Genomic DNA, 14,628 nt, shown 5'->3' with positions numbered 1-14,628 from the left:
CAAATTCAAATTGTAATTTTTCTAGGGCCGTTTTCGCCTAAATAGAGTGAATTGGTGAATTGATAAAAATGTCGATTAGATAGCCCTTTTCGAGCACTACAAGCTCCATCGATCAGATTTTGATTTCTGTTATTACTGCAGCCGAAAAAAAAATAAAAACTAATTTCCCATGTTGATTTCCTATATCCAAGCCTCCCTGGGACACCCGGTATTCTTACACAGTGTTGCATAAATATAATACGACTCAACGAGTACGGAAAGTGACAAATAACGCACAACTGAGGAGTCCACAAGTACGTTAGACCTTTTCAGCGAGATATGTGTACATTATTTTATTTCCACGGCCCTACAACCCCATGACAAAAAAACACCATTATTTTTAATAAAACAATTTAATGTTTCTGTTAAAGATCTAAGATCGACAGTTTTTAAATCATGCGTCTATTAATATTAAATACGACACATAGGTAAATTTTTATAAAAATGTTTTAATATTTTTGTTGTAATATTCTAATAAATAACAACAAATAACAAGAGTGAATTCAGAACCTGAATATGCATCAGAAAATCAATTTTATAAAATATAGGTACATTAAACAGTTCTCTCTTGATCATAAATCTGAGATATGTTTTTTTTTCTATTTATTATGGTTTAGTAACAAAAATTTAAATAACTTACTAGTTAATTAAAAAAAGATTCTGAGACTAATTATTGAGACGGTTCCATAATGTTCATAATGCAGACTTGTTCGTTTACAAATAAAAAAAAATTANAAATAAAAAAAAATTAAAAATTATATGACATTAATGATTAATTTGTATAACATATTTTTAGATAAGAGTTTATTCAACAAAATTATTTTCTATTTAATTTAACAAGATCAGGTTCTAGAATTTTTTTGCCTTAAAATTATCATCAATCTTTTGTTATAAAGTTTTATTATAAAAACCGATGGGTAATCGATAATTTGTGTGAGTTTTGCTCTAACGTTCGATCGTGTTTGAAGTGTTATGATGTATTTACTGTAAATCTGGTTAGAAAGAAAGATGGAAAGCAATTAGAAAGATATAATTACAGTGGAAAGTTGCACAGAAGTTTCGTTCGCTTCATAATTGATCGCCTTATTAAAGATAAGTTAGCTCTCCTTTGTCTAGCTAGGCAGACCAGGGGTTGCCACGACGACGGACTTCTTCTGTTTGCTTATTGCAGAACTCATATCCTAATTGGGTTATCTTACATCTGCGTCATCGTCGTCTAACATTACAGGTAACGTAACTGTAATAATATTACATTTCTATTATCTACTTCACTGATGTGCAGTTAAGGAGATTTATATCTATTTTTTCTTAGGGTATTTTTAAATCGCATGGACACACACTCTACGACTACAAATAATTTAAACTTTGAGACCGTGAAGGCTTAATGTTCCCAGTTTCCGTAAGGGGATCCCCGGACTTCGTCGTGTCATAGAAAAAATATCAACGCTTTTTCATCAAAACTTTGGACACAAATATGATCCTTTATTATTGGCAGGGTTAATTGTTTGAAAGCGCAGCACGTTAGCCTGCGAGCACTAATCAATAATAGAATAATGAAATAAAAGACAGTCTACAGTGAGAAAATTGTTCCTTAATCATTTTATACGACAGCTGCGACTTTTTCCATCACCAAAAACACTTTCAAACTTTACCTGAAGTTGGCCACTTTTTTTTAAATAAAACAGTCGGGGGTTATTTATTGCATTGGCAAATCTAGAAATTTTACAGAATTGTTCCCGGAAAGTCACGGAAAATGCCCTCGCTATCAGCAGGGGTAATGTAGCATAAATCGCTGCGGGGGCGCTATGATTTTTAATGTGTTGTATGATTTCGTTGGTCTGAGGCCACAGGGGGCTATCGAGATACACCCTCTTTGACAAATTTCATTTCATGATAATAACAGCGTGTCTAATTTTTAAGATATTGTTGTGGTGGATTTTTAAACTCGCCGATAGGGTGTCTATCATTATTCTGCACCCGACCTCACTGTTCGCAATTATTTCGACCATTGGACAGCGGAACATCGTGTTCGATTACATTGATCTGCGATATTAGCCAAATTTTTTCTATTGTTTCGCCCTCACGTTGTGTCATTAGGGAAACGACCCTCATAGTGTGGGTCATAGCACTATGTCTTGTACAGTTTTGAACAAAAGATAAATATAATGCAGAGAAATGTACCTAGTATTGGACTTTTTATATCTTATAAAAGTTTTGATGTTGGTAAAAATAAAATTGTATTATTGTCCAATTCTTATCTACGCGTAGCTTCAATATCAATTTCTTTTTGTAAAGTTGTGAAATAAATGAGTGACATCCTTGAAATGCATTTGAAATATGAGTTTTGTTTAGTTCTCTATTTTATTTTTGTAAAGGTGGTGTTTTACAGTGTTGCTAGTTCAAAAAAAATAAATTTACCAGATCCGAACTGAAAAAGTTTCCTATTTTTACCAGATTACTAGATTTAAGATTTTACTAGATTTCAGGTTTACATCTTGCAAATTTACTCAAAAACCTGCTTAAACGCAAGAAAAAGACAATAATAACACTACTTTTGGTCTAATTCTGTAATTTTTTGACTTGTTTTCAACAATTTGCAAAATATTTACGTTGTTACCTACAAAACAGACAAAAACACTTCAGAAAAGAAATATAATGTCGATTTTGACTTAATATATCACCCAATGTTGTCATTTTTTGACGCTCTAGATTGAAATATATTTCATAAAATACAAATAAAACCATTTTCTTAATTAATTTAGTGATTTTTTTATTTATTTTGTAAAAAGTTTTGTAAAATAATTGAGTTTTTGGCTTAAAAACGTGCAATCATTTTTGATCTAATTTATTTACCTAGGTACTACTAATTAAAAAAATATTTTTTTTTCCTTGACGATGGCACAAAAAAATTAATATTAAGTGGTTGGGGGAATACTTAATTAAAAAACAAAGATTTGAAAATACACTAATTATTCCTGCTTACATAAAAGATCATCAGAGTTATTGAAATTTTTACAACAGTTTTCACCAAGTCACTGGACTGGCATCAGTAGCATCAAAATCACCAGGTGTAGTGATATTTCACCAACGTTAACTGCTATTTGATGAAAAACAAAATATCGATTAAAAAATAAATTATTTCTAATAAACCGTGATTCGAAAGAAGACAGCAGAAGACAAAGTCGATTTGAACTCATTGGTTAAATGTCTTTTTCTAATTATTTTTTTCTTTTCTAATAATTCTATCTTTTCTAATAAATACCGTGCGATCAAATAAAAAATAAATTAGGGTAGGCGTCGATTAAATTCTACTGTTGGCAACACATTGGCTGGGAATTTGGGCTAGAAATTTTCCACACAAACTGAAAGTGGTCATTCACCGTTTTCGTCTTGTAGAGCAATATAAATTTTCTGCTCTAAAGTGAACATTATTTCACTCAAAAGGAATAAAACGCAAACTTGTCAATGTTTCCGCTGACATTTGATGTCAAAAATCAGGATTGCCATCTGAAGGACTTTAATCACCGCCTACTCTAATTTTTTTTTTGATCGCACTGTATTTGCTTTCTGTACCAACTTCTTATTCCAAAATGTACTATTGTCAGTCATATGATGTCAGTCATTTATCTTGTCATAATTACTGTGCCATTTAATTACAAGTTGGCTAAATTTTTAATCAGTTTGTGTCACTGTAACTAAATTGATAAAAAGTGACATACAAAAGAAAAAACTCCTAATTTTTGTTTAATTCACAGTTTAAAGCGAATTTATTCGAATTGAATTTGTCTGTAGCGGCGCCATCTCGGGCACATTCGAGCGTTTCAAGCAGTTTCCTGCTTTAGCAACAACTGTCAAATGTCAAAGGTAAAAAGTTTAATTTTTGTTTACTAACTTTTTAATTTTTGTTGTTTTAGGTATTTGGTTAGAAATTTAACAATGAATCAACCTTGGGATGAAAGTTGAGCAAACACGGACACGTGCGAGTTTTTTAACACCCTGCGAGTCAACCCTACCACCCCTTTCAGTTGTACCATCTGCAATAGAAGGGAAGGTACCCTTTTATGTTTTTTAGAGAAGGGTTGAGATTATGTCAGTATTTAATTTCAGTGTTACGTAAAAAAAAAACAGCACATAAACTATAGGAAATTTTCTATTATCTGAAATTTTTAATTTTTATTTTTTTTAGTTGAAAATTTTTATTTTTTTTAAGTTTTATAAACTTGACAATTTGTTTTATAATAAGCGACGATTGAAAGTACGAAGACAACTATATATTCTGTGAGAAACGACTCTTAGTGGAATATCATGATGCATCCTTCGAAGTAGTTCGAAGCCACCCCAACTTGCACATAAACGTTTTTTAGTTAATAAAGGGTTGTCCCCCTTTACAAACTAAAGGGTTGGCTTATTACATAGTAAAAAAGTAAGGGTTGCAACCAATGTAAAAGGGGTTTAGTCAATACCGTGCTTTAAAGCTTCGAAGAGTGGATCCCCTCCACCAGGATTTTATTCGAAGGAAATCTATATGTTAGGTAGTCCTCTCTAAACCTTTGAGAGTGAGCTTTACATATGCTCCACCCCCTTTAAAAAGTCCTGCACACTTTTTTATGTAAAGGGTAGACCAGTTTGGAGACTGCTTTAGTTTGCTGAGGTGCTTTGAAGAGCATTCATGTATTATGGTGTCACAATTTTGATTTTATTATAACGTGAATTTATTTTAAATGCTTATGAAGGATATTTTGGATAAAAAGTCTCCTCTGGTGAGTTACTACTACTTTCAAATTTGAAAAAATCTAATTTTTGAATACAATTTCAAAAAGTGGAAATATATTCTATATTGCACGATTGCATTGTTAGTTGCATAACATTTACAGTAATTTACTATTTTACTTTTGTAAAATTGTTTGAATGGGTTTTTGTAATTTTTTTGTAACAAATGTGCATTTTAACTTCGACAATTAGGAATAATTTACAAAATTGTTTCTGTGATTCCAAGAATACATGATTCTTTTTATGTAGATTTAATGCATTTGTAATAACATCGCAGCTTTGGTTTTTATAGTAATTCTCTTATTTATATGACAATTCTGAGAGCTGAAAAAAATCTTAAACAAATTAAGAAAAAGTGAAGTTGCACACTTGCAGGATGGAACGTGTTACCTAACATCCGGCCGATAGCGCGTTTGCTGTTTCTTATCAATTTATTATGTGTAGTGATGTTGAATGAATGTCTTCATTAAAAAGTTAATCTTGTGCTAATGGTTATAATTATTTTCAAATAATGATGATTAATGATGGAATAAAACGGATTTCTGTCTTTTTAAGGACGATTTTATTTTGAATATATTATAATTATTTTATTTCATTATGTGCATATTCAACTTATTTGTAAATTCTGTAAGAAGTTATGACATTTTTGGATTAACGAGCTTTTTGTTACAGAGATTTAATTAGATTTTGTCGTTTTTACTAAGCATTAATAGATTCTATCTTTACTGTATTTTAAACTGTTATCAGTTTATGAGCTTTGCAGTTATTATTAATGTATAAGTGCATTGCTTTATTTATGCTAAGCAGTGAAGATTTTCATGAAATCTTTGAAATTAATGCCATTTTCTCCTGTTTATGAATTATTTGTACGCACAGGATGTTGAATTATTTAACATTTTAATCATAAATTCTCTAGATTGACAGATTGAATTTACTGCGACCATTTTTAAATCAGCAACATCTGGTCCAAGGATATATTTTTTTCAAATAATATGTCGAAAACTAGTTATTTTTTAAATTTTACATCTTGATTTAATTTGATTTTTTAATAATTTGATACAACTTTACATTTGCTTAAAACGCAAAACAATTTTTCAAAAATGTGGATTCTCATTATTAAGGCTCGGATTATATACACGAAAAATTCGTAATATATGCGCTTATAGTATATGCACATATTTTCACAAAAATATGCACAAGATATTAAGAAATATGCTCTAAAGTATACCAAATATGCATCGATATGCAAAACTTTTAACAATAAAAAATCAAAGTTAGGATAAATTTTTATCCTGCACACTACACACGATGAACGAAAGAGAATAAATCACTTGGTTTTGCCTCAAACCAAGCCATTTTAATAACCTAGTAATTAAGTCTTTCTAAAAAATCATTTGTAGGCAACTACTTATCCCAATGGAAGGATTATGGCCATACCAGGTGAATAAAAAGTATGGAACCAAACGTTTTTTGTTTAAAGTATTTATTTTTTGAAAAAACTAATTGATGAATAATAAAGTACTACCTACTTATAAAAATGTGTAGAATAACATTTTTCGACATTTTCTTTTGTTTTTATTTACTTACTTATTTATTTTTTATATTTTTTTTTAAGTGGCAACCCACTAAACACCATTTTTCTCATGAAGGTAATGAGCTAAGGATTACATCTGTCTACTTTATATTAATCTTTTTTTTGATTTTTTAATTTTTTTACTTAAATTGCAATTTTGACAAAAAAAATCGCATAACTCAAAAACAAAATAAAATTTTGTTCTCAAAATACGATCCCATTTTTTATATTACTTTAATTTATATTAATTATTATTTTCTGTGATTAAGAAAAAACGCTTGGTTTCATATACTTTATATTCACCCTGTATAAACCGAATTAAAAAAAAATATTTAGCAGTCCGGTTTACGAATTACCTGCTGTTGTACCATATTTTGTAATCGGATCATTTTTCTTAAACTGTCCAATTTTTAACTTGAACTGAAATTTTTAATCAGAAATTTGTGATTTATAAAAAATATGCACAAATATGGAATTTTTCCTAAAATATGCTCGATGTTGCCAAAATACGAGTATACATTTTTTATTTGGCTTATTATAATCAAAAATAATTAGATATGCATAGAAAACTTTTTGTTTTTGTTGAAGTAGGTACTTCTTAATAACAAATATGCATTTTGTATATAATCCAAGCTTTACTCAATATGTAAGGCTACATTTCTTTTTTCTTTGAGTTAAAAATGATGTTTTTAAAGGTTTTTTAGTTAAACTTAACAAATTAGTCTACATTATTGTTGACATGTATTGCAAAATTTATGGGAGAGAAAATAAATTGTGTCCTACAAGTTGGCTCAAATTCTATTAGTTTACGTACCTATTTTTTTTAATTTACAACAAATCAAATCAACGTCTCTAAAATATAAAAGAATAAACGGCAATTTTATAAGTTGTTTATGATCTGTGTGACCACATTTATTTTAATTAGTAAATGAAAATTTAATTTTTAATAGTTTAGGACGAAATGAAAATAGGACGAAAATGAAAATTAAATGTTCTGCAAACCGGCCCTTAGAGTTTCTTATTAACTAATTTACAATAGTTATAAAAGTAAAAAAAGTTTTTATGTTTGATGCAAATCTTTACAAAACACCGAGTCGCTACTGAATTAGTCACAAATCTGTAAAAAAAAACATAATTTAATTGCAGTTTTTTCTAGAATTAATAGTTTTCTATCTTTATTTTTTTTCCTTTATTGCCACACTGGTGGCAATTATAAATTGCTGCGTCTGGGCGAAAACTCCGGCATCTCATTTTTCTTGATAACTTTCGTTTTATTTTCGCCGGTAACTTATTCCTTGCACGTGAATGAAATGCATTATCTTAGACATTATACCGATTTCTTGTTCCAAATGAGTCCAAGATTTTAAAATAAATCTGATTTATCGTCTTCCATATATTAGCATTATCTAGCAATAAACGTAAAAATACTGATGTGATACGTTGCCGGTATCCAGAATGTATTCCTAAATTATGAGTTCAGTTTGGCTCTGAGATCGTCCAGTCCGAGCCCCATACATATTCCCAATCCAACGGATACGGCCACATTAATGCAGGATATAGCTGGCGTTGAATACTGTATGAGGAAAGATACCCTCTGTCTCTCCCTTTTTGCCATACTATCTGGAATAGTCCGTCGTCGCCCTCGCGCAACATTTCCTTCTAATCATAATATGGAAAATGTCGGAAAAGGTGAAAAACACATCCGAGATATGACGTAATATATTGAATTCTCGTGCTGCGGTCAAGGGAGTGAAGACATTTTAATGCTACGGTGACGGAAAGCCTGTGGGATATCGAGGGACGATGCATTTTCTATATGTTGCAGTTTTATGTGACATGATTATTATACCATGAACGCAGGTGGTTCCTGACACTACAATATATCACAAGGGATATATCTGTTCCACAGAAAAGGGAAAGTTTCAAAATTAATATCTCCAATAATCTCCAAGTTTTTAAACCTTTACAAGACAAATATCGCACCATTTAAAACAACATTTTCTCGTTTATTCCGAATATCCCTGGACAGCAAAAGAAAAATCCCTTGAGATACAAGGTTGATGTCCTTCGGGATAAAAAAAAACTGCCGCATGCAAAGACAAACACTTGGGGAGAAAGCTTCCTGCATTATATAAATTGGAAAAATATTTATTCGTCTTTTATCTAAAATCCATTATGGAGAAATTTTCTTATACATCACTATTATGTATAATAGCGCAAACATTTGATAAAGTCACAAAAAGATTATTTATGGAGCGAAATATAAAAACGTTATTGATAAATGGTCCTGAAGAGGGTGTATATGCGATAGCTAAAACTTACTTAACCTACGACCTCTCATCATCTCCTGTAACAACTGAACAGCTCTAGGGCCGGAAAATTGCAACATAAAAATCATCCCTAAGTCTGCCTAGCCTGCAGCTATCTCATATAGCCTGTTTTAGCAATGTATTCATCCCCTTGTCAAAGTAGATTGATATCGTGCGACGAATTCAGGAACTTGTGCTACGCTGCTAAAGAAAAACCAACAATAAAACCCACGTCAGCGGTATATTGAATTTTCGCAAAATTGCTAACTAAAATCTTAAGTGGATTCTGTCGTCACATGACAAACCTTTCTACAGTTAATATAACAAAATTTAATAGGGAAGGAAATGTATGTAAACAGGACCGGCGCTTGGAATTTTGCCGCCCCGTGCAAAGTTTTTTATACTCGCTCGCTCCGGTCGCTTGAATTTACTACGACCTCGCTTTTTACACTAGTTGTTTTAATAACTGTTAGATGAAAATGACATAATTATGAGTTCATTCCCTAACTGCAAATCTGTTGAAGAAATCTAGTAATATGCATTATTATGATTAGAGTACAAAATATGTTTGCCAAAGTTGATTTTGAATTTTATTTCGTAGTAAACGTTGCATATGCATATAAAATCAGTTATTTTATTTAAAAAAATTGTATTATATTGATTGAATTTGATAAAAAATGTAAGCGGACCAACTTAAATAAAAATGCTTCTAGAGGGAAAACTGTTAACAAAAAAAGATCACAATCATGTTCCTACTTTGAAAATAGGAACTTCCAGTTCGGCTTTTCTTTATTACATTAAAACATTTTATATCAGAAATGTTGTAAAACTACCTTAAATCTTAAAACTAAGTATGTAATTACAATTTGACACTCGATTCAAACTTGAATAATTGTTTGCCAAATTTTTTTCTTTTTCTTTTGACCAGTCAAATTCTTTTATTAAAGAAAAAAGAAAAATAGGAGAGACAATGTCTAGCTAAAAAATAATTAAAATAACATCCATGCAAAGAGAAAATAATAAAGAATTATAAAAAAAACAATAATTATTATTAAAGTACCTAATAGGTACTTTAATTTAACTTGGTTTGTGAAAAATTTTACTGGACTTGAATTCTCAAACGTAGATTAACATTATGCAGAGATCCACGATGTACAAATTTTAATTTTGAGAGAAATACTATCATATTTTCTTAGGTTAAAAATGAACGTGCTACGTACAATTGTTTTGAACTTTTTGTAAGCGATTTCTATAACGAGAGTCAAGACAAGGGTAAAAAACAATTAAACAGCAATTAAACAGTACTTTATTATCGGTAATACAAGTATTTCATAGAGCTTTTGTCTTAGTTTAACGTTAATTAGTTAGAGAGAAACATGGTTTTTGACACGTAAGTCGTAATTAAAGACAACATCCAGTAGTTTTATAATTTGACAAGTTTTAATTTTGTTTTTCTAAAATATACAGTATGTCTTCAGATTAAGTTTCCAAGAGGAAAAAAATATCTTTGATTTTACGCCAAAACTTCAAGGGAAAAAAATAGCAAATCTGTAATTAAAACTTCATTATTCTGATTCAGTAGGAAAAAAAGTTAATTTTTCTCTTCTATTTCTATTTATTTGGCGGTTTCATTTTTTTGACAACGATGTCAAATTGACAATTAATTTATTAATTGATCGTTTTTCTTAAAAATGACTGTATTTTTTATCTTAAAGCTCTTTTTTGAGTTGCCATTTATTAAAATGTTTTTTATAAACATTTTTGTTATTTAACTTGCATAAACTCATTTATCAAAGTGACATCATTGTCAAAAAAGTAAAACCGCCAATGTGATCGGAACCATGGAGGTAGTATTTACTATACTAAAGTTTATACAGAGTGGTTATAAATGAATTTCATGTAGCCAGCTTTGGAATTTTTTGCATGTAACTTTATTTGTGCCGCTCTACTTTTTGTAAAAGCTCTAGTTCTGTTCATTAGAGTCAGTTATTAATTAATAATAAAGTGTTGTTAATTAAACTTTTATTGTTTCAACTAATTTCCAATAATAATTGATAATAATGTATACTTTGGAAATAAACAAGTTTATAATTGAAGTCTATTTTAGAAGTGGACGCTTAGTAAACGGCGATTTTTTAATTTTGAGTTAAAACAAGTAGCTAAAAGCGGCATTTTTTATTTTACATGCAAAATTCACAGCGGGCTAGATGAAAATCATTTATAGCCACTTTGTATTTTATTGAATTGCTGGTGGGGGTAGTATGAATTAAGAACACGACATGACCTCCGTGTGTTTTTGAGATTTGACAGCTTCTGACATTTTGGTACTAAAGACAAAAATTAAAGCTACTCCCTGGCATTGGATTTTTATAGGGCTTGAATTAGGATTATTATGATAATGTAGAGGATATAAATATTAGCCTGAAAACAGTTTTCCCCATTAAAATGAAACACAAATGACGTACGTGACGGTAAGACACTCTTTTGACGTACGTCATTAGCTCTACGTTACTTTAATCACATTTGTTAAAGTGAGATAAATAGCGTGACCGACCTTACGCAAATACGTAGCGAGAGAGCAACAAGGCTGTTTACAAATGTTGAAAAGAAATAGCTATTTGGTAGGTACATACGTCTTTCGATTTATTAATTGATCCACACGCATATAATTAACAAACAAACTTTAGGTCCATGGATCGGATTTAAAACGTACAGAAAACTAAGACAATTGCAAGTCCAAAATTAAGAGAAAAATGAACTTTTTTTTTTACTGAGTCGAAATAATAAAGTTTTGATTATAGATGTTTTTCCTTTGTAGTTTTGACGTAAAAACAAAGATAATTTTCTTCTCTTATAAATTGAATCCGGAGGTTGAGAATAATTTTAATTTAATTTAGGTCTAAAAATTTTAAGAGAACATTTATTTGCAGACCGAAATTAAGAGAAAGATTTGCTCCAACAACTGCGTTGTATCTAAAAGAGTACACAAGTTGAGTGTCATTAGCAAATACATGAATGAATGAGTGTGAATAGAATTAGCTATGTAAAAGTTATAACAGGGACTCTAGACGGAGCCTTGGGGTACACCTGATGTAACTCCTCTACAATTATTAAGTTAAAAATTGGAAAACAAAAAATATAAAAGGCTTTGATATTTCTTCCTACGCAATTATGAAGACCTTTACTAGAGAAAAAAATTAATACTGGTGTATTTATGAACGTAAATGACTTGCAGGGAGTACTTTGTTGAGAGTTTGATGCCGTTTTAGACAATAAAAATGATTATAGATAGATATCAGCAGGATAACATCAGATCTTTTTTCTTTACAACTATCGCATTTCAGTGTTTATCTCCATAACCATACTATACCAGTAGTACAGTTGCTGTTTAGTTTCCTGATACCGAAAAATTGAATTTTTGTGGTCTCTTTTCACTTTTTACTTGAAAATTGATACTAAAAACTTCTGTTAAAACTTCTTACTTATAAAACTGCGCATATGGTACTTCTTGGCCTCACCTGTCGATGGCAGCGGGTCGCCACCCTCATTACGCCAACTTGTAGACAATCAACGTCAATTAGCTTTAAGTTGGTAGTTAACCGCGTTAAAGTTAAAGCGGGGGTGTGTGAGTACAGCAAGTTGTGACGGTCGAGTGCCAGCACATCGTAACTCAAGCAATGCGCGGGGCGTGGCGCACTAATCGATGCTATATTGCGCTATCGATTGCTTCGCTTTGCTTCACTTTAACCACTATTCTGCAACTTCACAATATACACAACAATCGAATAGTCCACACGCAACTAGAATTATTTGCCAGTGCAGTTACTCTTTTCCCAAAGGGGTGAAACCGCATGGAGAGGAACGGAGGGTCCATTTTAATATTAAGTCCGAATGTTTTGAGAAATATAAAGGGAGCATAAAATACAAGTTCAATTTAGTTTGATTCGCTATTCGTAAAGGTCAAGAGAACCCTCATCAAATCAGCCATAAACCGCGAACAATTTTTGACATGTAGGAGGGCAAATCCCCTGGTTTTAGAATAAAATTCACATTTTACACACTGACATAAGACGCATGAATAAAGAATAAACTGCGTGGGTTCGAATTTTTGAAGGGGAAGAATTATCGGACCTTTCATAATTTAAAAAAGGCTTTCATGTATTCTTGATAAAGGATTCCGTCAGAAGAATTAAAAAAAATGCCCCAAATCTAGTATCTTAGCAAAGTTGCATATTGTGGTGTTACTACCGTTGACATGTTTTCAAATTGTTATTTTAAATCCACCCCAATGCAGGACGTTACACAATGTTGGGTAAATAACCTGAAGTTATTCGATTTTATACCAAAAACGTTTTTATTCAGAATTCGAGTTCCCCCAACACGCTTAAAAACATAGGAAATTGTGTGGGCTAGAATGGGGGTTGATTGCGAGTTATTTTGTTTAATTTGTGAATTTTGGAGTGGTTTATTTTAGTTGACCGATCAATGCGATTATGGAAAGGAAAGCGAGAAATTGGATATTCGTTTTTCGTTTGATCTTGGTTATATTCGAATTTGGGAGAACGCTATCGCCCCTGGTTATAAATATTGAAGTCCAATAAAAGTTGTTACTTAGGATTCGCGTCAGCCGACATCAAAGCGTCTCTGTCGAACGTCCGAGAGTCAAAAGAGGGTGCGAATAAATAAAGCGTAGCTAGAAAACGAAGGCATTCTTTTGAAGGGCGAGTCGATTCCAATCGCGATTTGCTTTTAATCACACACGAAAATAACAGCAAAGGTGTTTTGGAATAATTCGGATCGCATAGATAAAGAGATGAATAAAACAACGTAGAATGAATTATGCAGTGAGTTTTTGCATCAGCTAAGTAGTTTTCCTGTCGCGAATGCGCTTATTTACAGTATTTCAACGGAATAGAATTCAAGCATAAAAGCAAGTTCACTCTTCGACAGTGGCGTTTTAGAGATCCCCAACACGCGCTCTGAATAACATCAACAACTCGCAACTTCTCGCCTGCTTTTGCCACCGTTGAATACGGAAATTCTATACAAGTGAAAAGTTCTTTGCTCCCCATTCCATTATGTATGTGCGTGTGGTTGAGTTACAACCACCTCGGGGACCAAGAAAGCATTAAAGCCAAGCTTTTCGCCTACTGCCTCCAACGAAATGCATTAAATATGTCCTCCACCTACACCACTTCTCTATTTTTCGAAAACCGTTTTAATCAAACGCGGAATTAAGCTGTGCTCACACAAATAGCATTTTTAACCACGCAATTAATATTAGATTTCTTCTCAATTATTTTAGTTTTTAATTTATTAGAATTATTTAGCACAAATTTAACCTTTCAGTTTCTAGATGCATCTTCCGAACAGTTGACTTTTATGGACTTTCAAAGCATATCTCGTGTAATCTAACAAACTAAAAATGCTAGTAGGTACAGTAAATTTTGGGGTGAAAATTGTTTAATACAATATAGTGGTTGCACAATAGTATTAATTTAAGCAGTATTAATGTTTCAGCAGCAATGTTACAAGAAAAAAAAAAAGCTATTCTGTAATGCAAAAATTTTTTAATAAAAATTGTAGCATCTATTTTAATTTAAAAACATTTACTTGTGAACTATAGCTTCTATAGTAAAAGATTTAAATTTGTCCATATTTCCAGCTACGAGTATCTATGCGAAAGGTGCATAGAAACAAAAAAAAGGAATTGGATTCTCGACTACAAATACAGCAATGATGATTAAAAGTAATTATTTTGTAGATTTGTGTATTTTAATGATGAACAATGTAAAAATGTCAAAAGTTTTTCATAAAAAAACTTTCCATGTTTAGTAATATGTGATGATTGTATTTCTCTATAAACAAACTAAAAAAAAAATGAAAATAATTGTAATAAAATTGTAATCCTTATATCATAGCCTTTGTAAAAAAAAG

The sequence above is a fragment of the Tribolium madens genome, unplaced genomic scaffold, assembly GCF_015345945.1.
Source record: "Tribolium madens isolate multiple individuals breed KSU strain unplaced genomic scaffold, Tmad_KSU_1.1 Scaffold_20;HRSCAF=117;Tcas5.2_LG4, whole genome shotgun sequence".
In the NCBI taxonomy this organism is placed as follows: Eukaryota; Metazoa; Arthropoda; class Insecta; order Coleoptera; family Tenebrionidae; genus Tribolium; species Tribolium madens.
The sequence above is the reverse complement of the archived record's forward strand: the minus strand, read 5'-3'. Positions refer to the sequence as shown.